We start from the raw sequence: 26,077 nt of genomic DNA, 5'->3' as shown, positions 1-26,077 counted from the left end.
GTGATGTTCCTCGAACACCTTGTGCCGTAATTCAGAAGGAACAAACAACTTCCCTGGAGGGCAAGAATCTGGGGCATCTCCCTGGGCCTCCAACACCTCTGCCTCAAGGTCGGGGTTTAGAGCGGATATAACTACCCCTTCGGAAAATATCGGACCAGGATCTTCTGAATCACCTTCCCCAGGGAAGCTACGTGACAAAGCATCAGCCTTGACGTTCTTAACCCTAGGGCGGTAGGTGACAATGAAATTAAATCTGGTAAAAAAAAATGACCATCTGGCCTGTCTTGGGTTTAGTTGCTTAGCCGACTCCAGGTAAGCCAGATTTTTGTGATCAGTAAGCACAGTAATAGGATGAATTGCTCCTTCCAACCAATGGCACCATTCTTCAAAAGCCAACTTAATGGCCAGCAATTCCCTATTTCCCACGTCATAATTTCTTTCAGCGGCCGAGAGTTAGTTAGTTCTTAGAGAAGAATGCACATGGGCGCCATTTACTAGGTCAAGGACCATGCGACAAGACCGTTCCTATCCCTACCTCGGATGCGTAAACTTTCACAATGAACAACTGTGACACATCCGGTTGCACCATTATAGGAGCGGAAGGAAAACACTCCTTCAAAGTCTTGTAATGCCGCATCAGACCAGACTGAGACATCCAAATCTTTCCTAGTCATGTCCGTTAAAGGTTTAACCACAGTCGAGTATTTCAAAATGAATTTACGGTAGTAGTTGGTGAACCCTAAAAACTACATAAGTTCTTTTACATTTTTGGGACGATCCCAGTCCAGCACAGCACGGACCTTCTCAGGATCCACCCAAAAACCTGAAAATGAGAGTAGTTAACCCAGGAATTGCACTTTCTGAACTTCAAATACACACTTTTCCATCTTGGCATATAACTTATTCTCTCTTAGGATCTGTAACACCTGTCTCACATGATCCTGATGAGTCTCCATGTCGGGAAAATAAATTTGTATATCATCCTAAAACACCACAACAAACCTCTCCACCAGATGATGAAAGAAGTCATTAACAAAGTGTTGAAAAACTGCAGGAGCATTGGTTAACCCAAAAGGCATGACCAGATTCTTAAAATGACCCTCAGGAGTATTAAATGCCATCTTCCATTCGTACCCCTCCTTGATCCTTACCAGATTATATGCCCCCTCAAATCCAACTTGGAGAACACCTTGGCACCAACAATCTGATTAAACAAATCTGGGATCAAGGGAAGGGGATACGGATCAAGGACAGTAATACCATTCAGTTCACGGAAGTCCAGACATGGCCTAAGAGTTCCGTCCTTTTTTTTAACAAAGAAAAACCCCACAGCTACTGGGTGATATATCACTCTTGGTGATATATTCTCGCATGGCCGCTCTTTCGGGTTCAGAAAGGTTATACAACCAAGGTTTGGGCAACTTAGCTCTGGGAATAAGATTGATGGGACAATCATACTCCCTATGCGGAGGTAATTCCTGGCCTCCACTATCAGAAAATATATCAGAAAATACTGATATAAATGAGGGTACAGCTTTAGTGGTTACAACAGAAAGCAATTTATTAAGACAGTTGTCTATGCAATAATCTCTCTAATCGAGATTCTATCTCGCTTGCCAATCAATGGTAGGAATATGTTTACTTAACCATGGCAAGCCCATAACCAACGGAGCAGGCAGACCCTTCAACACAAAACATGAGATGAATTCCTGATGAAAATCGCCCACTCTCAAATTGATGTCCTGCACCACCTGGAGCGGAGTCAATTGCAAACACCAAAATATTTTTCTCTAATGCACTTGTTGTCAACCCATGCATACAGACGAACTGACCATCAACTAAGTTAACACTTGCCCCACTGTCAATAAATGCCTCAATTCTCACAGTCTTGGAGTCTAGCGCCAGATCGGCAGACAGGAGAAATCGTGTACCACCGGTAAATGACAAAAGTAAGTTCTCTGACTCCCCAACCACACCACCAAGAGTAAGATGAGGCTTAAATGTTTTTCTTTCGTTTTCACCATGACGCTGAACGTGAGAACATACATTAACAAAATGTCCCCATTTTCCACAGAAAAAGCAGACTCCCTTCTTATGACTAAAACTCTTGTCAGCAGGTCCATGAGTAGCTCCCCTCAACTGTATGGGTTTTATTCACCAGACAAAAACCAGACAAGTGTCAGAGGAAGCCACCTCATATGATAGTACATCCTGAGTGTGAGAGACCCTAGATCTCTCTCTGACGTCTATCAATTCGTACAGCAACTGACATAGCCGCCTCCAATGACTCAGGATTTTCATGAAAGGCCAATGCCTTTCAGCCTCTCGGATAATCCCTGACAGAATTGGCTACTGATTGCTGATCATTCCACTCAGTATCCGTAGACCATCTCCTAAATTTAGAGCAATAGATCTCAGCAGACCGCTTCCCCTGCCGTAAGCCACCAACTTGGCCAGGGAAATCCGATCCAGGTCATTGTAGATCAGACCCAGAGCTCTGAAAAACTCATCTACCGACTGGAGGGACTGTGATCCGGTCAGCAAAGAAAAAGCCAAAACCTGGGCGTCTCCTTTAAGCAAAGACATGATTACAGGGTGTGCAGAATTATTAGGCAAGTTGTATTTTTGAGGATTAATTTTATTATTGAACAACAACCATGTTCTCAATGAACCCAAAAAACTCATTAATATCAAAGCTGAATATTTTTGGAAGTAGTTTTTAGTTTGTTTTTAGTTTTAGCTATTTTAGGGGGATATCTGTGTGTGCAGGTGACTATTACTGTGCATAATTATTAGGCAACTTAACAAAAAACAAATATATACCCATTTCAATTATTTATTTTTACCAGTGAAACCAATATAACATTTCAACATTCACAAATATACATTTCTGACATTCAAAAACAAAACAAAAACAAATCAGGGACCAATATAGCCACCTTTCTTTGCAAGGACACTCAAAAGCCTGCCATCCATGGATTCTGTCAGTGTTTTGATCTGTTCACCATCAACATTGCGTGCAGCAGCAACCACAGCCTCCCAGACACTGTTCAGAGAGGTGGACTGTTTTCCCTCCTTGTAAATCTCACATTTGATGATGGACCACAGGTTCTCAATGGGGTTCAGATCAGGTGAACAAGGAGGCCATGTCATTAGATTTTCTTCTTTTATACCCTTTCTTGCCAGCCACGCTGTGGAGTACTTGGACGCGTGTGATGGAGCATTGTCCTGCATGAAAATCATGTTTTTCTTGAAGGATGCAGACTTCTTCCTGTACCACTGCTTGAAGAAGGTGTCTTCAAGAAACTGGCAGTAGGACTGGGAGTTGAGCTTGACTCCATCCTCAACCCGAAAAGGCCCCACAAGCTCATCTTTGATGATACCAGCCCAAACCAGTACTCCACCTCCACCTTGCTGGCGTCTGAGTCGGACTGGAGCTCTCTGCCCTTTACCAATCCAGCCACGGGCCCAGCCATCTGGCCCATCAAGACTCACTCTCATTTCATCAGTCCATAAAACCTTAGAAAAATCAGTCTTGAGATATTTCTTGACGTTTCAGCTTGTGTGTCTTGTTCAGTGGTGGTCGTCTTTCAGCCTTTCTTACCTTGGCCATGTCTCTGAGTATTGCACACCTTGTGCTTTTGGGCACTCCAGTGATGTTGCAGCTCTGAAATATGGCCAAACTGGTGGCAAGTGGCATCTTGGCAGCTGCACGCTTGACTTTTCTCAGTTCATGGGCAGTTATTTTGCCCCTTGGTTTTTCCACACGCTTCTTGAGACCCTGTTGACTATTTTGAATGAAACGCTTGATTGTTCGATGATCACGCTTCAGAAGCTTTGCAATTTTAAGAGTGCTGCATCCCTCTGCAAGATATCTCACTATTTTTGACTTTTCTGAGCCTGTCAAGTCCTTCTTTTGACCCATTTTGCCAAAGGAAAGGAAGTTGCCTAATAATTATGCACACCTGATATAGGGTGTTGATGTCATTAGACCACACCCCTTCTCATTACAGAGATGCACATCACCTAATATGCTTAATTGGTAGTAGGCTTTCGAGCCTATACAGCTTGGAGTAAGACAACATGCATAAAGAGGATGATGTGGTCAAAATACTCATTTGCCTAATAATTCTGCACTCCCTGTATACCCACTCTTTGACTCTCATCACGAGAAGAGTGAGGGCGTAACTTAAAATATAATTTGCACAACGCCTTAAAAAAAATTAAATTGTCACTGCCCCCAGAAAATCTGTCTGGGAGAGCAACCTTATGTTCAGGCCAGGAACCAGCCGCCTGAGGTCTCTGGATCTGCTTTTGCGGAGGTCAGCTACCTCCAAGGACAACCCCTGTAGTTGTCCGACCAGTGCAGACATTGGATCCATTGCCGCACTGACACAAACAAAATGGCCTTTTTGGCGGTTGATAATGTCACGGCGTGGTGTGGGAGGCGAACTCCATACAAACACAAGAGGGAGAGACAATGTATCAGGTCTGAAAGCTAGGAAAAGGGGAAGGTCACCACCTAATGAAATCCTAACCCGAGCCCTGACTGCTATCAGAATGAACAGACCTCAATGGTAGGAGTGTTCATTCGCAGGAACCTAGTAGCCTGGATCACCCTGTAAGGCCCTGGATATAGTGGCAGGTCCACAGACGACCTGTTCCTTCCCAGCTGAAAGTACAGGAGTCTACCTCAGGCCTAACACCAAAAGACAGGGAAATAACAACAAAATACAAACAAGGAAAAGACACTTAACTCCGGGTAAATGGAAAAGCAGGAACTCTGCCGAGATCCAGACACCAACACCTTCCACAACCAGAATGGAGCTATCAACCGCATAGTGTGATGGGTGACGCCAGACTAAATAGGGAGTAGTAATGACCACACAGCTTAATGAGCACACAGCTACACCTGAAACAAGAGGTGTGGTCATATCGGCATCAACACTGACACAAATAAAACCAAAAGAGGCTGTCAGATCACTCACGTGCAGCCAGTCTCTCAGATCTTCTAACACCTGTCACGGGTGAGACCGTGACAGCTAGTTGGATGGGGATGATAAGGAGTGAGTGCTAGTTGGATGGGGGATTATAAGGAGTGAGGGCTAGTTGGATGCGGATGATAAGGAGTGGGTGGTAGCTGGATGGAGAATGATAAGGAGTGGGTGGTAGTTGGATGGGGAATGATAAGGAGTGGGTGGTAGTTGGATGGGGATGATAACGAGTGGGTGGTATTTGGTTGGGGATGAAAAGGAGTGGGTTGTATGTGAATATGAGATGATAAGTAGTGGGTAGTAGTTGGATGGATGGGGATGATAAGGAGTGGGTGGTAGTTGGATGGGGATGATAAGGAGTGGGTGGTAGTTGGATGCGGATGATAAGGAGTGGGTGGTAGTTGGATGGGGAATGATAAGGAGTGGGTGGTAGTTGGATGGGGAATGATAAGGAGTGGGTGGTAGTTGGATGGGGGATGATAACGAGTGGGTGTAATTGGATGGGGGATGATAAGGAGTGGGTAGTAGTTGGCTGGGAATGATAAGGAGTGGGTGTTAGTTGTTTAGAGATTATAAGGAGTGGGTGCTAGGTGGATGGGGATGATAAGGAGTGGGTGGTAGTTGTTTAGAGATTTTAAGGAGTGGGTGCTAGGTGGATGGGGATGATAAGGAGTGGGTGGTAGTTGGATGGGGGATGATAAGCAGTGGGTGTAATTGGATGGGGGATGATGAGGAGTGGGTGGTAATTGGATGGTGGGGCAATAAGGAGTATGTGGTAATTGATAGTCAGTGGTATTCGGTTGGGGATGAAAAGGAGTGGGTTGTACGTGGATGGGGGTGATAAGGAGTGGGAAGTAGTTGGATGGGGGATGATAAGAAGTAGGTGGTAGTTGGATGGGGGGCGATAAGGAGTGGGTGGTAGTTGGATGGAGGAGGATAATTAGTGGGTTGTAGGTGGGTGAGGGAGTGACAAGAAGTGGTGTGAGTTTATTCTCAGTTTGAGTCCATCTGGCTTTATCTTATCACATAATACTGGACCTGTGCTGGTTTTACTGGACCTGTGCTGGTTCTACTTGACCTGTGCTGGTTGTACTGGGTCTGTGTTGGTTATACTGGACATGTGCTGGTTTTACTGGACCTATGCTGGTTGTACTGGACCTGTGATGTTTATACTGGACCTGTGATGTTTATACTGGACCTTTTTTGTTTTACTGGACCTGTGCTGGTTGTATTGGACATGTGCTGTTTTTACTGGACCTGTGCTGGTTTTCCTTGAACTGTACTGTTTTATTGGACCTTTGCTGGTTGTACTGGACCCGTGCTGATTGTACTGGACCCGTGCTATTTGCTCTGGACCCGTGCTGGTTTTTCCAGACCCGTACTGGTTGTTCTTGACCTGTGCTGGTTGTACTGGACCTGTGCTGGTTGTACTGGACCTGTGCTGGTTGTACTGGACCTGTGCTGGTTGTAATTGACCCGTGCTGGTTGTACTGGACCTGCGCTGGTTGTACTGGACCTGCGCTGGTTGTACTGCATTTGTGCTGGTCGTACTGGACTTGCGCTGGTTGTACTGGACCCGTGCTGGTTGTACTGGACCCGTGCTGGTTGTACTGGACCCGTGCTGGTTGTACTGGACCCGTGCTGGTTGTACTGGACCCGTGCTGGTTGTACTGGACCCGTGCTGGTTGTTCTGGACCGTGCTGGTTGTTCTGGACCCGTGCTGGTTGTTCTGGACCCGTGCTGGTTGTTCTGGACCCGTGCTGGTTGTTCTGGACCCGTGCTGGTTGTTCTGGACCCGTGCTGGTTGTTCTGGACCCGTGCTGGTTGTTCTGGACCCGTGCTGGTTGTTCTGGACCAGTGCTGGTTGTTCTGGACCCGTGCTGGTTGTTCTGGACCCGTGCTGGTTGTTCTGGACCCGTGCTGGTTGTTCTGGACCCGTGCTGGTTGTTCTGGACCAGTGCTGGTTGTTTTGGACCCGTGCTGGTTGTTCTGGACCCGTGCTGGTTGTTCTGGACCCGTGCTGGTTGTTCTGGACCCGTGCTGGTTGTTCTGGACCCGTGCTGGTTGTACTAGACCTATGCTGGTTGTACTGGGCAGTGTCTTGACTGCTTGCTGAAATCTTTGCTCATGATGATTGATGTCGCACTCCATGCGGATCAGAACCAGGATCCGGCCTGATTTTTTTAGTCCTCTGGTGTCTCTTGGAGCTGAGGGGCCACTATTCCTGATGCTTTGCTGTGGTTTGGGTCTGACCCCAGACACGTCCTGATGGGAAGCTGCTGCAGGGGGCAGATGGGATAAGCGGACGGTGTGCGGGGAGGTGGTTTTGCTCCCTGTTCGTTCACCGTCATGTCATTTCTTGATTCCTGGAGAGGATCTGTGTGCGCTGCGCTGATTAACGTGTAACGTGTCAGTGTTCGCCGTGGCACCATTTCCTGGGGTGGCAGTAATGAAAAGACATGCAGTTTTCACTTGGCCTCTCGAATCATGTCTATCATGTCATGTTCGCGTGTCTCCGAGTCTCCCCAGTGATGGATCAACACGTCCCTCCCGGAATGAGCAGTCAGCGGGTGTGGGTGGGGCAGCCGTTCAGGTGCTCTGATAGGATGGCGCCGCTCTTGCATACTGTACATATGTGAGCGATGCAAAAATGTCTTCACTGATGCCGTACATGTCAGGTTGTCATTCCCTCTATTTCTCACTGACTTCTGTCTGCTCACTTTCTCCTAGGTGAAGGAATGGCTGTGCCTCAATTGCCAGATGCAGAGGGCTCTTGGGATGGACATGACCACCGCCACCAGGTCGAAGAGCCAGCAGCAGCTCCACTCTCCCCTGTCTCCTTCACTGTCTCCAGCCAAGCAGACGAAACCTCCAACTCTGTCACAGTCTCTTCATCAGTTCCCGCTGTCACATTCTCCACCTCCAGCAGCGCCACATAAACAACAGCTGCCACCTGTTCAACAGCCCCCTCCATCCAAGCACCACCCGCAGCCCCCTCCGTCCCAGCACCACCCGCAGCCCCCTCCGTCCCAGCACCACCCGCAGCCCCCTCCGTCCCAGCACCACCCGCAGCCCCCTCCGTCCCAGCACCACCCGCACCCCCCTCCATCCCAGCACCACCCGCACCCCCCTTCATCCCAGCACCACCCGCAGCCCCCTCTGACCCAGCACCACCCGCAGCTCCCTGCGTCCCAGCACCACCCACATCCCCTTCCATCCCAGCACCATCCAAAGCCCCCTCCATCCCAGCACCATCCAAAGCCCCCTCCATCCCAGCACCATCCACAGCCTCCTCCATCCCAGCACCATCCACAGCCCCCTCCATCCCAGCACCATCCGCAGCCCCCTCCATCCCAGCACCACCCGCAGCCCCCTTCATCCCAGCACCACCCGCAGCCCCCTCCATCCCAGCACCATCCACAGCCCCCTACATCCCAGCACCATCCACAGCCCCCTACATCCCAGCACCATCCACAGCCCCCTCCATCCCAGCACCACCCACAGCTCCTTTCTCAAACCCAACAGCAGCATCGTTCCCAACATCCTCAAGGTCTATCCCAAGATCAAAGCCCCCAAAAGACACAGTACCAGCCCCAAGCTCAAAGTAAATCCCAAATCCAAGCCCAACAGAAGCCCCAAACCCAGTACCAGTTTCAGGTAAAGAGTGGTGTGGAGACATCCCTGGGGCAGGTTGAGGGCCTCACTGCATCACATGGAAAACCTCAAGCCACCCAACAGAGAGATCAAATCAGCCAAGGACAAGCAAAAGCTTCTGCTCCTCTGGAGGCTCAGAGGAACTCACCTCAGCACTCTCCAGGAAAACTGACCATGGGCGAGCAGAGAAAGAGCCTGGGAGGGTCTCCAGCAAAAACGCCTGCCGCTGCTGTCTATGGAGCCCCAGAGCAGGCCCAGGAGGGGCTGACAGGAAAGCTCTTTGGTTTTGGAGCTTCACTCTTGAACCAGGCAAGCACATTGATATCAGTCCCTGAACCAACCCCACAAACTCAGCAGTCCCCGGGCAAAGTGCCTCCAAAAATAGTGTTTAGTGATGCAAGCAAAGACTTGGGCACAAAACCCCAGGGGTCAGCACCCACGGGCAGGGGTGAGGGCTCCCCTCTTCACAAACCCGGGAGGAGTGAACAAATTAAGCCAAAGGATGTGCCGAAAGTCATGTGCCCATTGTGTAAAACTGAACTGACTGTGGGATCCAGCGACCCCCCTAACTACAACAGCTGCACCTCCTGCAAGAAGCAAGTGTGCAACCTCTGTGGCTTCAATCCGACACCCCACCTGGTGGAAGTAAGTGACCCCGTGTCTGATGTATTGTAATGTGTGCCTCATCTGATGCAGGTATTGTCACGGTCCCTCAGGTGACTGATGTCAGGAGATCAAGGAGACTGGCTGAGCGTAAAGGAATCTAGCAGCCTCCTTAATTTCTCTTGATTTAGTGTTGATAGGGTTAATGACCACTTCCCTTTTCTCAGCTGTTACTCAGTGGTCATCACTTCTACCCTTTATAGTCTGACCCCACCCTTCTGACTATGCGGTAGATAGCTTCATTTGGGTTTGGCTGAGCTGGTGTGAGGTTGTCTCTGGTGTTCCTGCTCATCCATATCTACAGAAGGTAAGTGTCGCGTTTGTTTGTGTTTGTTATATTCCCTGTTGTTTGTATCTGGGCCTGAGACAGAGACTTCCATTCGTCCATCTTGGGAGGAATGGGTTGTCTCTGGTCCTAACCTTATTCCAGGGCCTTATAGGGAAATAAGGGCCTAGGTATCCAGCATATAAATATTCCTACCTTCAGGGTCTATTCATATTGATAGGGCCCGGTTTGGGGTTGTTTAGGAGGTGACCTGTCACCGCCCTAGTTTCCAGGCCCAGTTACTGTTCCCCTTCCCTCCTGTGTTCAGTGTGGTGCAGAATACAGAGAGATCCAGGTGTGGACTGGCCATAGACCCTACAGAGAAACTTCCCGGTGGGCCGATGCCCAGAGGGCCACCTAAACCATCCTCTTAGCCAAAAGCCAGGTGCCAAAAGATCTGATGCTCGCAGCCATAATTAAATTAGGCAGTATTTTGTGCTGCACTGTAGTATCTTGGGCCACTTTTAGTATTTTTTCCAGGGCCACTTTAAGTTCCCAGTCCGGCCCTGGAGAGATCCACATGTTTGACTCCAAAACAAAAGCTGTAATGGATGGCTGTATATAGTGTGTACTGTATATAGTGTGTACTGTATATAGTGTGTGTACTGTATATAGTGTGTGTATATAGTGTGTCACCTTTGTTTGCTGTGGTGTCGTGAATGAGAAACCTGAACTGTTAGGGACTGGAACCATATATTCTTTAGAGAGGAACAGAGGTTCTGTTTGGGATCTGACACCGGTCTGGTTCCAGTATGAAGGCGTCATGGTGAGAGCGTCAATCCTGCCTTTACTGTGGAGCGACACACTGCCCCAACTGCTGGTGTGATGATCGGGGAAGCCATCGGATATGATAGCCGGTCACCCCTAGTAGTGATACGAGGACACTGACAGCTCAGTGATATGTGCAGGACATCCTGCCACCACATGTGTTCCTCTCATGGCAGGGGTGACAACTGCTGGTGTGATGATCGGGGAAGCCATTGCATATGACAGCCGGTCACCCCTAGTAGAGATACGAGGACACTCAGTGATATGTGCAGGACATCCTGCCACCACATGTGTTCCTCTCATGGCAGGGGTGACAACTGCTGGTGTGATGATCGGGGAAGCCATCACATATGACAGCCGGTCACCCCTAGTAGTGATACGAGGACACTAACAGCTCAGTGATATGTGCAGGACATCCTGCCACCACATGTGTCCCTCTCATGGCAGGGCTGACAACTGCTGGTGTGATGATCGGGGAAGCCATCGGATATGACAGTCGGTCACCCCTAGTAGTGATACGAGGACACTCAGTGATATGTGCAGGACATCCTGCCGCCACATGTGTTCCTCTCATGGCAGGGCCGACAACTGCTGGTGTGATGATCGGGGAGCCATTGCATACAGTCGGTCACCTCTAGTAGTGATACGAGGACACTGACAGCTCAGTGATATGTAGAGGACATCCTGCCGCCACATGTGTTCCTCTCATGGCAGGGCTGACAACTGCTGGTGTGATGATCGGGGAGCCATTACATACAGTCGGTCACCCCTAGTAGTGATACGAGGACACTGACAGCTCAGTGATATGTGCAGGACATCCTGACACCACATGTGTCCCTCTCATGGCAGGGCTGACAACTGCTGGTGTGATGATCGGGGAGCCATTACATACAGTCGGTCACCCATAGTAGTGATACAAGGACACTAACAGCTCAGTGATATGTGCAGGACATCCTGCCGCCACATGTGTTCCTCTCATGGCAGGGCCGACAACTGCTGGTGTGATGATCGGGGAGCCATTGCATACAGTCGGTCACCTCTAGTAGTGATACGAGGACACTAACAGCTCAGTGATATGTGCAGGACATCCTGCCACCACATGTGTTCCTCTCATGGCAGGGCTGACAACTGCTGGTGTGATGATCGGGGAGCCATTACATACAGTCGGTCACCCATAGTAGTGATACGAGGACACTGACAGCTCAGTGATATGTGCAGGACATCCTGCCACCACATGTGTTCCTCTCATGGCAGGGATGACAACTGCTGGTGTGATGATCGGGGAGCCATTGCATACAGTCGGTCACCTCTAGTAGTGATACGAGGACACTAACAGCTCAGTGATATGTGCAGGACATCCTGCCACCACATGTGTTCCTCTCATGGCAGGGATGACAACTGCTGGTGTGATGATCGGGGAAGCCATTGCATACAGTCGGTCACCTCTAGTAGTGATACGAGGACACTAACAGCTCAGTGATATGTGCAGGACATCCTGACACCACATGTGTTCCTCTCATGGCAGGGCTGAAGACTGCTGGTGTGATGATCGGGGGAGCCATTGCATATGACAGCCGGTCACCCCTAGTAGAGATACGAGGACACTAACAGCTCAGTGATATGTGCAGGACATCCTGACACCACATGTGTTCCTCTCCTGGCAGGGCTGACAACTGCTGGTGTGATGATCGGGGAGCCATTACATACAGTCGGTCACCCATAGTAGTGATACAAGGACACTAACAGCTCAGTGATATGTGCAGGACATCCTGCCGCCACATGTGTTCCTCTCATGGCAGGGCCGACAACTGCTGGTGTGATGATCGGGGAGCCATTGCATACAGTCGGTCACCTCTAGTAGTGATACGAGGACACTGACAGCTCAGTGATATGTGCAGGACATCCTGCCACCACATGTGTTCCTCTCATGGCAGGGATGACAACTGCTGGTGTGATGATCGGGGGAGCCATTACATACAGTCGGTCACCTGTACTAAAGATATTTGTCTTCCCAATATAGTAAAAACCACAAAGGCAAAAAAAAAGGCATAAACAATAAAATCTGACCTGCAGGTTATAAACTGATTAACTTTAGGTTGCCTGTTCCTATCTGAATCACTCTAGTCACTTGCATAAATTGGCACTGCGAGAACGAACCACATCTTATTGTTACCAGTTGGTGCGGATTGTTGCAACTCATTCACATTGGTCTTTTTACTATGATGGCCAATGTACCAAGACATCCTCCAAGGGCAACTGCTCCCAACCACCTAGGAGCAACTTCTCTCAACCGTCCAGGAGCAACTTCTCCTAATCACCTAGGAGCCACGTCTCCCAACCATCCAGGAGCCACGTCTCCCAACCATCCAGGAGCCACTTCTCAATACATGCAGACATGCAGACGTGTGGACACATACTGATCCACCATGTTGCTGAAATGCTGCCTCCTGCTAAGACGGTCCGTATCAGATGGTGGTGCTGGATATTGTGGCGTGCAGACAAAGCGTTTCCACATTTCGGCCATGCTAACCCTCCCTTCTGAGGTGCTGACGGTGCCCATGCTGCCTTGGCGACTTCCTTCTCCGCCTCATACTTCCACTGAGCCCCCGCTGTCAGATGTGAATGCCATCAGTAGCGCCTCTACCAGTGTCCGCTTGTACTCGTGCATCTTCCGTTCACAATCCAGTGACGGATTTAAGGACAGCACATTGTCCTTGTAGCGGGGTTCCAGCAGGGTGGCCACCCAGCAAACAGCACCAGTTAGAATGTGGGCAACTCGGCAGTCGTTGCGCAGGCACTGCAGCATGTAGTCGCTCATATGTGCCAGGCTGCCCAGAGGCAACTACAAGCTGTCCTCTGTGGGAGGTGTATCGTCTGTGTCCTCTGTATCCCCCAGCCACGTTCCAGTTAGCTGATTTGGGTGCCACCCTGTTCTGCTGTGAATGGGAATTCTCCTCCTCTTCATCCTCCTCCTCTATATCCTCCAGAACTGTGCCCTGGATGGACAGTTGTGAACCTGGCCTCTGTTGGTGCAGGAACCCACCTTTCCGAGCCACTTGTCAATGACTGCCCTGATAACCGTGGAAATAATCCCTCTTCCTCCTCCTCCTCCTGTGCCACGTACTCATCCATCATCGCCTTAAGCGTTTTTTCAAGGAGATATAGAAGTGGGATAGTGACGCTGAGGACTGCGTCATCGGCACTGGCCATGTTGGTGGAGTACTCGAAGCAACGCAACAGGGCACACAGGTCTGGCATGGAGGCCCAGTCATTGGTGGTGAAGTGGTGCTGTTCCGCAGTGCGACTGACCCGTGCGTGCTGCAGCTGAAACTCCACTATGGCCTGCTGCTGCTCGCACAGTCTGTCCAGCATGTGCAAGGTGGAGTTCCACCTGGTGGGCACGTCGCATATGAGGCGGTGAGCGGGAAGGCCGAAGTTACGCTGCAGTGCTGACAGGCGAGCAGCAGCAGGATGAGAACGCTGGAAGCGCGCACAGACGGCCCGCACTTTATGCAGCAGCTCTGACATATCAGGGCAATTCTTCAGGAACCTCTGCACCACCAAGTTGAGGACATGCGCCAAGCAAAAGATGTGTGTCAAACTGGCTAGTCCCAGAGCTACTATGAGATTTCGCCCGTTATCACACACCACCAGGCCGGCTTGAGGCTCAGCGGCATCAACCACTCATCGGTTTGTTCTTCTATGTCCGCCCACAGCTCCTGAGCAATGTGGGGTTTTTCCCCAAACATATGAGTTTCAGAACAGCCTGCTGTCGTTTCTCCCAGGCTGTGCTGGTAGTGCAGGTGTTGCATTGATGTGATGAGGCGGTAGAGGAGGAAGCGGAGTAGGAGGAGGAGGCAACAGGAGGCACGAGAAATGTCCGGCAATCCTCGGTGGTGGTAGGACATGCACCAAACCGCTGTCCACCTCAGGCCCAGCCGCCACTACATTTACCCAGTGTGCAGTTAGGGAGATATAACGTCCCTACCTGTACTTACTGGTCCACGTGTTGGTGGTTATGTGGACCTTGCCACTGATGGCGTTGCGCAGCGCACAATTGATTTTTTCCGCCACTTGTTCGTGCAGGACAGGGATGGTCCGCCTGGAAAAGTAGTGTTGGCTGGGAACCACGTACTGTCGGACAGCCACTGTCATGACGTTTTTAAAACTCTCTGTCTCCACCAGATGGAATGGCAGCATTTCTGTCCAGTGTTTGTGGGATGGACAACTGAATGCTTCCATGGGATAGTGTGGAGACGCTCGGTGACGTGGTGTGGCTGTCACATCCTCTGTTTGCAGGGTGGCAGGTGCCCCTGTCTCTCCAGAGGGGGAGGAAGTGGCCGAGATTGGAGCAGGAGGAGCCTGAGATCCTTCGTGGTTTTTGAGGTGTCTACTCCACAGCAGATCGTGCTTTGTGGTTAGGTGCCTGGTCATGCAGGTGGTGCTCAGGTTGAGAACGTTAATGCCTCGCTTCAGGCTCTGATGGCACAGCGTGCAAACCACTCGTGTCTTGTCGTCAGCACATTGTCTACAGAACTGCCACGCCAGGGAACTCCTTGGAGCTGGCTTTGGTGTGCAGTGGGCAAAATGTCTTTTGGCGCAGTGGGCAGTAGCAGGCGTACTGGCTGGCGGACGGCCGCTCTGCTTTTGCACCCTTCTCCCTCTTTTGCTGTGCGGCTGGCGCTGCTTAACCCCTCCTCTTCCTCCGAACTGCATGTTACTGCTATGACCTGTATGCCATGTGAGGTCTAGGACCTCATCGTCCTCCACATCATCTTCCACCCACTCCTCACCCCTGCCCTCCTGGTCGGTCTGCACACTGCAGAAAGCCCAAGCAGTTGACACCTGTGTTTCCTTATCAGAGACGTGCTGCGGTAGTCCTCCCACGTCCTCAACCTCAAACATAAGTGGTTGGGCATCGGTGCACTCAATCTGTCACATCTGGGGCAGGGCTAGGTGGACGGCCCACGGAAACCCCGCCAGCAGAGTCATCAAAAAGCAGAAGAGACTGCTGCATGACTTGGGGCTCAGACTGCTTGGCTGATGTGTTGGGGTTGCGGTGGAAGACGGATGCCCGTGAGCCACTGGTGCTAACAGGGCCGGCCTTAGGCTACTTTCACACTAGCGTTCGTCGGTCCGCTCGTGAGCTCCGTTTGAAGGAGCTCACGAGCGGACCCGAACGCAGCCGTCCAGCCCTGATGCAGTCTGAATGGATGCGGATCCGCTCAGACTGCATCAGTCTGGCGGCGTTCAGCCTCCGCTCCGCTCGCCTCCGCACGGACAGGCGGACAGCTGAACGCTGCTTGCAGCGTTCGGGTGTCCGCCTGGCCGTGCGGAGGCGTGCGGATCCGTCCAGACTTACAATGTAAGTCAATGGGGACGGATCCGTTTGAAGATGTCACCCTGTGGCTCAATCTTCAGGCGGATCCGTCCCCCATTGACTTTACATTGAAAGTCTGGACGGATCCGCACGCCTCCGCACGGCCAGGCGGACAAAATAATGTCTGCTAAAATAATGCAGACGGATCCGTTCTGAACGGAGCCTCCGTCTGCATTATTATGAGCGGATCCGTTCAGAACGGATCCGCCCGAACGCTAGTGTGAAAGTAGCCTCAGGTGTTCAGGCGCCCTGTGCGAGCTAACCTTGTGGCGCCCCCCCCCCCCCCCCCCCTAAAAAAATAAAATAAAATATTGTGTGGCACAGTGTAGGCTAGATGTGTATAACAAACATACTCCACATGAACACTTACAGTTACTCGGCCCTTGGGGGTCTCGGACGCCACTTCCACACTTTGGCCGGGGGCTCGGTGGAGCTGATGTGTTTTATCCTAATGAGAAAGATTTCATAATAAGGATTTGGAGAAGGGGCAGAGGAATAGCAGAGCAGGGAGAGGCTGGTGCTGCTACTAGGGGGTCACACCATGGGGCGTAATAAAGCCCACCATAATGCCCCCCCCCCAGTAGTAATAATTCTCCTTATAATGTGACAGTGCAAAAAATACCCCCTTGTAATGCCCCCATTTGAGCTAATGTCCTCATAGTGCCCCTATAATGTGCCAGTATAAAATACCCCTATATAGTGCCCCTAGTAAATGACCCCATAGTGCTCCTCTCCCCCCTTCCTGCTAGTGCCCCCCTAATGTACCAGTATGAAATGCTCTAGTAGATGCCCTCAGTGTCCCCCATAATTTGCAAGTATAAAATACCCCTTCTTAGTGCCCCCCGTAGATGACCCCATAGTACTCCTCTCCCCCCTTCCCTATAGTACCCACCATGTGTCCCAGTATAAAATTGTACTGTACAGAGAGCCCATATAAAATACCCCTTCTTTGTGGCCTCAGTAGATGCCCCTATAGTGCCCCCAATCATGTGCCAGTATTAACAGCCCCCCGTGCCAGTAATAATAGCCCCCTATGCCAGTAATAATAGCCCCCTATGCCAGTAATAGCAGCCCCCCTGTGCCAGTAATAGCAGCGCCCAGTAATAACAGCCCTGAGTAATAAGAGCCCCTCTGTGTCAGTAATAACAGCCCCCAGTAATAAGAGCCCCTCTGTGCCAGTAATAACAGCCCCCAGTAATAAGAGCCCCTCTGTGCCAGTAATAACAGCCCCCAGTAATAAGAGCCCCTCTGTGCCAGTAATAACAGCCCCCAGTAATAAGAGCCCCTCTGTGCCAGTAATAACAGCCCCCAGTAATAAGAGCCCCTCTGTGCCAGTAATAACAGCCCCCAGTAATAAGAGCCCCTCTGTGCCAGTAATAACAGCCCCCAGTAATAAGAGCCCCTCTGTGCCAGTAATAAGAGCCCCCAGTAATAAGAGCCCCTCTGTGCCAGTAATAACAGCCCCCAGTAATAAGAGCCCCTCTGTGCCAGTAATAAGAGCCCCCAGTAATAAGAGCCCCTCTGTGCCAGTAATAACAGCCCCCAGTAATAAGAGCCCCTCTGTGCCAGTAATAACAGCCCCCCTGTGTCAGTAATAACAGCCCCCAGTAATAAGAGCCCCTCTGTGCCAGTAATAACAGCCCCCAGTAATAAGAGCCCCTCTGTGCCAGTAATAACAGCCCCCAGTAATAAGAGCCCCTCTGTGCCAGTAATAACAGCCCCCAGTAATAAGAGCCCCTCTGTGCCAGTAATAACAGCCCCCAGTAATAAGAGCCCCTCTGTGACAGTAATAACAGCTCCCAGTAATAAGAGCCCCTCTGTGCCAGTAATAACAGCCCCCAGTAATAAGAGCCCCTCTGTGCCAGTAATAACAGCCCCCAGTAATAAGAGCCCCTCTGTGCCAGTAATAACAGCCCCCAGTAATAAGAGCCCTCTGTGCCAGTAATAACAGCCCCCAGTAATAAGAGCCCCTCTGTGCCAGTAATAACAGCCCCCAGTAATAAGAGCCCCTCTGTGCCAGTAATAACAGCCCCCAGTAATAACAGCCCCTCTGTGCCAGTAATAACAGCCCCCAGTAATAACAGCCCCTGCCAGTAATAACAGCCCCCAGTAATAAGAGCCCCTCTGTGCCAGTAATAACAGCCCCCAGTAATAACAGCCCCTCTGTGCCAGTAATAAGAGCCCCCAGTAATAAGAGCCCCTCTGTGCCAGTAATAACAGCCCCCAGTAATAAGAGCCCCTCTGTGCCAGTAATAACAGCCCCCAGTAATAAGAGCCCCTCTGTGCCAGTAATAACAGCCCCCAGTAATAACAGCCCCCCTGTGTCAGTAATAACAGCCCCCAGTAATAAGAGCCCCTCTGTGCCAGTAATAACAGCCCCCAGTAATAAGAGCCCCTCTGTGCCAGTAATAACAGCCCCCAGTAATAAGAGCCCCTCTGTGCCAGTAATAACAGCCCCCAGTAATAAGAGCCCCTCTGTGCCAGTAATAACAGCCCCCAGTAATAAGAGCCCCTCTGTGCCAGTAATAACAGCCCCCAGTAATAAGAGCCCCTCTGTGCCAGTAATAACAGCCCCCAGTAATAAGAGCCCCTCTGTGCCAGTAATAACAGCTCCCAGTAATAAGAGCCCCTCTGTGCCAGTAATAACAGCCCCCAGTAATAAGAGCCCCTCTGTGCCAGTAATAACAGCCCCCAGTAATAAGAGCCCCTCTGTGCCAGTAATAACAGCCCCCAGTAATAAGAGCCCCTCTGTGCCAGTAATAACAGCCCCCAGTAATAAGAGCCCCTCTGTGCCAGTAATAACAGCCCCCAGTAATAAGAGCCCCTCTGTGCCAGTAATAACAGCCCCCAGTAATAAGAGCCCCTCTGTGCCAGTAATAACAGCCCCCAGTAATAACAGCCCCTCTGTGCCAGTAATAACAGCCCCCAGTAATAACAGCCCCTGCCAGTAATAACAGCCCCCAGTAATAAGAGCCCCTCTGTGCCAGTAATAACAGCCCCCAGTAATAAGAGCCCCTCTGTGCCAGTAATAACAGCCCCCAGTAATAAGAGCCCCTCTGTGCCAGTAATAACAGCACCCCCTTTGCCAGTAATAACAGCCCCCCCTTTGCCAGTAAAAACAGCCCCCGCCAGTAAAAGTATTGTACATAATAAAAAAATAATCACATACTTACCTCCATGTCAGCGATGCGATGCAGCCTCTTCTGGCCTGTGTCCCACGCTGTATGGCTCAGGCGGCGCGATGATGTAGGCACTAGGCCGGCAGCCTATCAGAGGAAGGGAAGCGCCTCTCCCTCCCCTGCCGCAGCACAGGCATCTGTATCGCTGTCCTGAGGACGGCCATACAGATGACTGGAGATGAGCGCTGCCACAATGGAAGCGCTCATCTCCCTGTGCCCAGCCGCCGCCGCCAGCTCGCTCGCCTGCCGCATATACACTGCGAGCTGTCGGCCGCCCGGCGCCCATGTTGCTATGGCGCCCTTACATTCAACCCAAAAATTTGCTGACAAACAATTGTATTTCTGCATCACGAATGTAGATGAGGGGTATCTGTCCCCCAAAAATGGCTTAAGGTCACCGACACAATTAACAGAAAGATTAACTTTCATATTACAGTAAGTCGGATGCAAATACCATGTTATGAACCCCAAAAAATGCCAACAGGTCCCCCTCAGACTGACCAGCATGATTAAGTCTGGTATTCCTGTCTCAGTGGTGCAGAGGAGCTGTACTGCCCCATCAGTAATACCTACAGGCCCCCTCAGTCTGGTATTTCTGTCTCAGTGGTGCAGAGGAGCTGTACTGCTCCCATCAGTAATACCTACAGGTCTCTTCAGTCTGGTATTTGTCTCAGTGGTGCAGAGGAGCTGTACTGCCCCATCAGTAATGTCTACAGGTCTCCTCAGTCTGGTATTCCTGTCTCAGTGGTGCAGAGGAGCTGTACTGCCCCCATCAGTAATACCTACAGGTCTCCTCAGTCTGGTATTCCTGTCTCAGTGGTGCAGAGGAGCTGTACTGCCCCCATCAGTAATACCTACAGGTCTCCTCAGTCTGGTATTCCTGTCTCAGTGGTGCAGAGGAGCTGTACTGCTCCCATCAGTATACCTACAGGTCTCCTCAGTCTGGTATTCCTGTCTCAGTGGTGCAGAGGAGCTGTACTGCCCCCATCAGTAATACCTACAGGTCTCTTCAGTCTGGTATTCCTGTCTCAGTGGTGCAGAGGAGCTGTACTGCCCCCATCAGTAATGTCTACAGGTCTCCTCAGTCTGGTATTCCTGTCTCAGTGGTGCAGAGGAGCTGTACTGCCCCCATCAGTAATACCTACAGGTCTCTTCAGTCTGGTATTCCTGTCTCAGTGGTGCAGAGGAGCTGTACTGCCCCCATCAGTAATACCTACAGGTCTCCTCAGTCCTGGTATTCCTGTCTCAGTGGTGCAGAGGAGCTGTACTGCCCCCATCAGTAATACCTACAGGTCTCCTCAGTCTGGTATTCCTGTCTCAGTGGTGCAGAGGAGCTGTACTGCCCCATCAGTAATACCTACAGGTCCCCTCAGTCTGGTATTCCTGTCTCAGTGGTGCAGAGGAGCTGTACTGCCCCCATCAGTAATGTCTACAGGTCCCCTCAGTCTGGTATTCCTGTCTCAGTGGTGCAGAGGAGCTGTACTGCCCCATCAGTAATACCTACAGGTCTCCTCAGTCTGGTATTCCTGTCTCAGTGGTGCAGAGGAGCTGTACTGCCCCCATCAGTAATACCTACAGGTCCCCTCAGTCTGGTATTCCTGTCTCAGTGGTGCAGAGGAGCTGTACTGCCCCCATCAGTAATACCTACAGGTCTCCTCAGTCTGGTATTCCTGTCTCAGTGGTGCAGAGGAGCTGTACTGCCCCATTAGTAATACCTACAGGTCCCCTCAGTCTGGTATTCCTGTCTCAGTGGTGGCAGAGGAGCTGTACTGCCCCATCAGTAATGTCTACAGATCTCCTCAGTCTGGTATTCCTGTCTCAGTGGTGCAGAGGAGCTGTACTGCCCCCATCAGTAATACCTACAGGTCCCCCTCAGTCTGGTATTTCTGTCTCAGTGGTGCAGAGGAGCTGTACTGCCCCATTAGTAATACCTACAGGTCCCCTCAGTCTGGTATTCCTGTCTCAGTGGTGCAGAGGAGCTGTACTGCCCCCATCAGTAATACCTACAGGTCTCCTCAGTCTGGTATTCCTGTCTCAGTGGTGCAGAGGAGCTGTACTGCCCCATTAGTAATACCTACAGGTCCCCTCAGTCTGGTATTCCTGTCTCAGTGGTGCAGAGGAGCTGTACTGCCCCATCAGTAATGTCTACAGGTCTCCTCAGTCTGGTATTCCTGTCTCAGTGGTGCAGAGGAGCTGTACTGCCCCCATCAGTAATACCTACAGGTCCCCCTCAGTCTGGTATTTCTGTCTCAGTGGTGCAGAGGAGCTGTACTGCCCCCATCAGTAATGTCTACAGGTCCCCTCAGTCTGGTATTCCTGTCTCAGTGGTGCAGAGGAGCTGTACTGCCCCCATCAGTAATGTCTACAGGTCCCCTCAGTCTGGTACTTCTGTCTCAGTGGTGCAGAGGAGCTGTACTGCCCCCATCAGTAATGTCTACAGGTCCCCTCAGTCTGGTATTCCTGTCTCAGTGGTGCAGAGGAGCTGTACTGCCCCCATCAGTAATGTCTACAGGTCTCCTCAGTCTGGTATTCCTGTCTCAGTGGTGCAGAGGAGCTGTACTGCCCCCATCAGTAATACCTACAGGTCCCCTCAGTCTGGTATTCCTGTCTCAGTGGTGCAGAGGAGCTGTACTGCCCCCATCAGTAATACCTACAGGTCCCCTCAGTCTGGTATTCCTGTCTCAGTGGTGCAGAGGAGCTGTACTGCCCCCATCAGTAATACCTACAGGTCTCCTCAGTCTGGTATTCCTGTCTCAGTGGTGCAGAGGAGCTGTACTGCCCCCATCAGTAATACCTACAGGTCTCCTCAGTCTGGTATTCCTGTCTCAGTGGTGCAGAGGAGCTGTACTGCCCCCATCAGTAATGTCTACAGGTCTCCTCAGTCTGGTATTTCTGTCTCAGTGGTGCAGAGGAGCTGTACTGCCCCCATCAGTAATGTCTACAGGTCTCCTCAGTCTGGTATTCCTGTCTCAGTGGTGCAGAGGAGCTGTACTGCCCCCATCAGTAATGTCTACAGGTCCCCTCAGTCTGGTATTCCTGTCTCAGTGGTGCAGAGGAGCTGTACTGCCCCCATCAGTAATACCTACAGGTCTCCTCAGTCTGGTATTCCTGTCTCAGTGGTGCAGAGGAGCTGTACTGCCCCCATCAGTAATACCTACAGGTCTCCTCAGTCTGGTATTCCTGTCTCAGTGGTGCAGAGGAGCTGTACTGCCCCATCAGTAATGTACCTACAGGTCCCCTCAGTCTGGTATTCTGTCTCAGTGGTGCAGAGGAGCTGTACTGCCCCCATCAGTAATGTCTACAGGTCTCCCTCAGTCTGGTATTCCTGTCTCAGTGGTGCAGAGGAGCTGTACTGCCCCCATCAGTAATACCTACAGGTCTCCTCAGTCTGGTATTCCTGTCTCAGTGGTGCAGAGGAGCTGTACTGCCCCCATCAGTAATACCTACAGGTCTCCTCAGTCTGGTATTTCTGTCTCAGTGGTGCAGAGGAGCTGTACTGCCCCCATCAGTAATACCTACAGGTCTCCTCAGTCTGGTATTCCTGTCTCAGTGGTGCAGAGGAGCTGTACTGCCCCCATCAGTAATACCTACAGGTCTCCTCAGTCTGGTATTCCTGTCTCAGTGGTGCAGGAGGAGCTGTACTGCCCCCATCAGTAATGTCTACAGATCTCCTCAGTCTGGTATTCCTGTCTCAGTGGTGCAGAGGAGCTGTACTGCCCCCATCAGTAATACTACAGGTCTCCTCAGTCTGGTATTTCTGTCTCAGTGGTGCAGAGGAGCTGTACTGCCCCATCAGTAATGTCTACAGGTCCCCTCAGTCTGGTATTCCTGTCTCAGTGGTGCAGAGGAGCTGTACTGCTCCCATCAGTAATGTCTACAGGTCCCCTCAGTCTGGTATTCCTGTCTCAGTGGTGCAGAGGAGCTGTACTGCCCCATCAGTAATACCTACAGGTCCCCCTCAGTCTGGTACTTCTGTCTCAGTGGTGCAGATGAGCTGTACTGCCCCCATCAGTAATGTCTACAGATCTCCTCAGTCTGGTATTCCTGTCTCAGTGGTGCAGAGGAGCTGTACTGCCCCATCAGTAATACCTACAGGTCCCCTCAGTCTGGTACTTCTGTCTCAGTGGTGCAGAGGAGCTGTACTGCCCCCATCAGTAATGTCTACAGGTCTCCTCAGTCTGGTATTCCTGTCTCAGTGGTGCAGAGGAGCTGTACTGCCCCCATCAGTAATGTCTACAGGTCCCCTCAGTCTGGTATTCCTGTCTCAGTGGTGCAGAGGAGCTGTACTGCCCCCATCAGTAATACCTACAGGTCCCCTCAGTCTGGTATTCCTGTCTCAGTGGTGCAGAGGAGCTGTACTGCCCCCATCAGTAATGTCTACAGGTCTCCTCAGTCTGGTATTCCTGTCTCAGTGGTGCAGAGGAGCTGTACTGCTCCCATCAGTAATACCTACAGGTCTCCTCAGTCTGGTATTTCTGTCTCAGTGGTGCAGAGGAGCTGTACTGCCCCCATCAGTAATACCTACAGGTCCCCTCAGTCTGGTATTCCTGTCTCAGTGGTGCAGAGGAGCTGTACTGCCCCCATCAGTAATGTCTACAGGTCTCCTCAGTCTGGTATTCCTGTCTCAGTGGTGCAGAGGAGCTGTACTGCTCCCATCAGTAATACCTACAGGTCTCCTCAGTCTGGTATTCCTGTCTCAGTGGTGCAGAGGAGCTGTACTGCCCCATCAGTAATGTCTACAGGTCTCCTCAGTCTGGTATTCCTGTCTCAGTGGTGCAGAGGAGCTGTACTGCCCCCATCAGTAATACCTACAGGTCCCCTCAGTCTGGTATTCCTGTCTCAGTGGTGCAGAGGAGCTGTACTGCCCCCATCAGTAATACCTACAGGCCCCCTCAGTCTGGTATTCCTGTCTCAGTGGTGCAGAGGAGCTGTACTGCCCCCATCAGTAATGTCCTACAGGTCCCCTCAGTCTGGTATTCTGTCTCAGTGGTGCAGAGGAGCTGTACTGCCCCCATCAGTAATACCTACAGGTCTCCTCAGTCTGGTATTTCTGTCTCAGTGGTGCAGAGGAGCTGTACTGCCCCCATCAGTAATACCTACAGGTCTCCTCAGTCTGGTATTCCTGTCTCAGTGGTGCAGAGGAGCTGTACTGCCCCCATCAGTAATGTCTACAGGTCCTCCTCAGTCTGGTATTCCTGTCTCAGTGGTGCAGAGGAGCTGTACTGCCCCCATCAGTAATACCTACAGGTCCCCTCAGTCTGGTATTTCTGTCTCAGTGGTGCAGAGGAGCTGTACTGCCCCATCAGTAATGCCTACAGATCTCCTCAGTCTGGTATTCTGTCTCAGTGGTGCAGAGGAGCTGTACTGCCCCCATCAGTAATACCTACAGGTCTCCTCAGTCAGGTATTTCTGTCTCGTGGTGCAGAGGAGCTGTACTGCCCCCATCAGTAATACCTACAGGTCTCCTCAGTCTGGTATTTCTGTCTCAGTGGTGCAGAGGAGCTGTACTGCCCCATCAGTAATGTCTACAGGTCCCCTCAGTCTGGTATTTCTGTCTCAGTGGTGCAGAGGAGCTGTACTGCCCCCATCAGTAATGTCTACAGGTTCCCTCAGTCTGGTATTCCTGTCTCAGTGGTGCAGAGGAGCTGTACTGCCCCCATCAGTAATGTCTACAGGTCTCCCTCAGTCTGGTATTCCTGTCTCAGTGGTGCAGAGGAGCTGTACTGCCCCCATCAGTAATACCTACAGGTCTCCTCAGTCTGGTATTCCTGTCTCAGTGGTGCAGAGGAGCTGTACTGCCCCATCAGTAATACCTACAGGTCTCCTCAGTCTGGTATGTCTGTCTCAGTGGTGCAGAGGAGCTGTACTGCCCCCATCAGTAATGTCTACAGGTCCCCTCAGTCTGGTATTCCTGTCTCAGTGGTGCAGAGGAGCTGTACTGCCCCATCAGTAATGTCTACAGGTCCCCTCAGTCTGGTATTCCTGTCTCAGTGGTGCAGAGGAGCTGTACTGCCCCCATCAGTAATGTCTACAGGTCCCCTCAGTCTGGTATTCTGTCTCAGTGGTGCAGAGGAGCTGTACTGCCCCCATCAGTAATGTCTACAGGTCTCCTCAGTCTGGTATTCCTGTCTCAGTGGTGCAGAGGAGCTGTACTGCCCCATCAGTAATACCTACAGGTCTCCTCAGTCTGGTATTCTGTCTCAGTGGTGCAGAGGAGCTGTACTGCCCCCATCAGTAATGTCTACAGGTCCCCTCAGTCTGGTATTCCTGTCTCAGTGGTGCAGAGGAGCTGTACTGCCCCCATCAGTAATGTCTACAGGTCCCCTCAGTCTGGTATTCCTGTCTCAGTGGTGCAGAGGAGCTGTACTGCCCCCATCAGTAATACCTACAGGTCCCCTCAGTCTGGTATTCTGTCTCAGTGGTGCAGAGGAGCTGTACTGCCCCCATCAGTAATGTCCTACAGGTCTCCTCAGTCTGGTATTCCTGTCTCAGTGGTGCAGAGGAGCTGTACTGCCCCCATCAGTAATAGTCTACAGGTCTCCTCAGTCTGGTATTCCTGTCTCAGTGGTGCAGAGGAGCTGTACTGCCCCCATCAGTAATACCTACAGGTCCCCTCAGTCTGGTATTCCTGTCTCAGTGGTGCAGAGGAGCTGTACTGCCCCCATCAGTAATGTCCTACAGGTCTCCTCAGTCTGGTATTCCTGTCTCAGTGGTGCAGAGGAGCTGTACTGCCCCCATCAGTAATGTCTACAGGTCCCCTCAGTCTGGTATTCCTGTCTCAGTGGTGCAGAGGAGCTGTACTGCCCCCATCAGTAATACCTACAGGTCCCCTCAGTCTGGTATTCCTGTCTCAGTGGTGCAGAGGAGCTGTACTGCCCCCATCAGTAATGTCTACAGGTCTCCTCAGTCTGGTATTCCTGTCTCAGTGGTGCAGAGGAGCTGTACTGCCCCATCAGTAATGTCTACAGGTCCCCTCAGTCTGGTATTCCTGTCTCAGTGGTGCAGAGGAGCTGTACTGCCCCCATCAGTAATACCTACAGGTCTCCTCAGTCTGGTATTCCTGTCTCAGTGGTGCAGAGGAGCTGTACTGCCCCATCAGTAATACCTACAGGTC

This window comes from Bufo gargarizans, chromosome 10, assembly GCF_014858855.1.
Source record: "Bufo gargarizans isolate SCDJY-AF-19 chromosome 10, ASM1485885v1, whole genome shotgun sequence".
Classification (NCBI taxonomy): domain Eukaryota; kingdom Metazoa; phylum Chordata; class Amphibia; order Anura; family Bufonidae; genus Bufo; species Bufo gargarizans.
Note: the sequence above shows the minus strand (reverse complement) of the source record.